Genomic DNA, 2,082 nt, shown 5'->3' with positions numbered 1-2,082 from the left:
CATCAGCAAATATTCTTGCACCCTTTCTATTTAAGTGTATCCCATCCCTGTAGAAGCAATCTCTCCTGTTAACAAGTACAGTCCAGGCTGAAAAAAATTCTACCCCTTGAGCCTTGCACAATCTTTCCAGGGCCGAATTGATCGACAGGGCTCTCATCATATACTCCCTCCTATCGTGTCTGGGCAGAATTGCAGACACTTTCAAATTCAACCCTAATTCTCGACTTTTGTTCAACAGTGGCCTGTACTTGTTAAGTAATTCTGCCGGTCTCCTACTCTTAATATTATTAGTGCCAACGTGTACAACTATATCACCTTTTGTGCCCTTAAAAGATGATATTCGCTCTACAACGTCATCAACCTTTGCCCCTGGCAGACATACCCTGGTCCTGTTCCACCTATCCTTTTTACAAAGCATGTTCGCCATTTTCCTGACAATAGAGTCACCAACAACTACTAGTTCCTTCGGGACCAGCGCATTCTGCCTTGGGAGTTGTCTCTGTGTCACGTGATGCCCAAATGCAAGCTCTGGCGTTGATGTGGGCAGCTGAGAGCTTGATGGGCCGCTCAATTTAGTTTCTTCGAGGGCATCCACCCTGTCCTTCAAGCTCTCATATAGGCCCACAAGAACGCTGAGTTGTTGCCTGATATCAATACACTCCTTGCATTGCGCACACACAAAGACATCCCCCATGGCAGTATCATGTCCAAAACAAATTGTGGAGGGAAAAGAAGAGGCCAGCAGCACCCGGTGTTCCCAGGTGGTCACCCTCCCAAGTACTAACCAGGCCCAATGCTGCTTAACTTCGGTGATCAGACGAGAACCGGTGTATTCAACATAGTATGGCCGCTGGCATTGGGAGATCAAAATTGAGAGTAGGAGTGTGCTATAGGCCTAATGACTCTGATGAGTATAATAAGAAACTGTACAGGGAAATAGAGTGGGCCAGTAAATCAGAGAGTCTTATAAAGCGGGATTTCAATTTCCCAGATATTGACCGGATGTAGGCTGGTCACTCACACACTACCAAGGCGTTTGTGGATTTATTGGATGATTGTTTTCAACATCAGAATGTTCGGGAGGCAACTAGAGGGAGTAATACTCTTGATTTGATTATCAGTAGTGATTCTTCATGCATTAAGAATCTGCAGATAAATGAACCACTAGGTGGCAGTGATCACAGTGTGCTGAAGCGGATTTACTCAAAGAGGTAACTACCATTTGGGATAAAGGGAAGGGTTACTGCTTTCGTAAAGGTGACTACGATGGACTGAGACAGTATTTAAATTCTATACAGTTGGACCAACTGATGATGTTACCAACAGCAAACTCAAAATGGGAAGCATTCAAAGAACTTATCTTGGAAGCTACTAGGCTTTACATACCAACTAAGAAATATTGATCAAGGTTCAGGCCTAAATGGATGTCAGATGAACTAATGAGACATATGGCAGAGAAGAAAAATGCATTGGATACATATAAATTAACATGTGACACAGAAGCCTATGATAGATAGAAGTTGATCTGTAACCAAATTACAAAGGAGGTTAGGCAGGCGAAGGCAGATTACGAGAAATCTTTGGCAAGGGATGCAAAGAAAAACAGCAAGGAGTTCTTTACTTATGTAAACTCTAGAAGGAAGGGGATGAATCAGATTGGTCCACTTGATATCGATGGTTCAACTGTTCATGATCCTGCTCAGGTAGCTAAAAAACTAAATAAATATTTTGCATCTACATTCACACATGAGGAGTTATTCAGGAAGCGGAATGCCATAGATGAAGGAAACACTGGCAGTGAGCTAAATGATCTTGTAATAATTGAGAGTAAAGTGGAGGAGAAATTGTTGAAAATAAATACAAGAAAGGCACCTGGGATGGATGGGATCTATTCAGTTATATTAAAGGAGGCAGCAAAAAAGTAAACAAACCCTTAGCCATAATTATGAGAGCTTCCTTGCACTCAGGGGAGGTACCCACAGACTGGAGATGTGAAATGTGACCCCAATTCACAAAGGAGGATCAAAGGCTGACACAAGTAATTATAGACCTGTGAGTTTAACTTCTGTCACCGGAAAATTA

General features: G+C 42.5%; 1 non-coding gene across 1 annotated transcript; it reads right to left on the bottom strand.

Moving 5' to 3' along the window:
• Positions 1–736: 736 nt before the first annotated feature.
• LOC150083843 (5S ribosomal RNA) lies at positions 737–855 on the bottom strand. The gene has a single exon (XR_016547129.1). It is a non-coding gene; the product is annotated as a 5S ribosomal RNA (ribosomal RNA).
• Positions 856–2,082: the final 1,227 nt, after the last annotated feature.

This window comes from Mastigoproctus giganteus, chromosome 6 (genome assembly GCF_048544385.1).
Source record: "Mastigoproctus giganteus isolate SK-2022 chromosome 6, ASM4854438v1, whole genome shotgun sequence".
Classification (NCBI taxonomy): domain Eukaryota; kingdom Metazoa; phylum Arthropoda; class Arachnida; order Uropygi; family Thelyphonidae; genus Mastigoproctus; species Mastigoproctus giganteus.
Note: the sequence above shows the minus strand (reverse complement) of the source record. Positions and strands in the feature narration are given on the sequence as shown.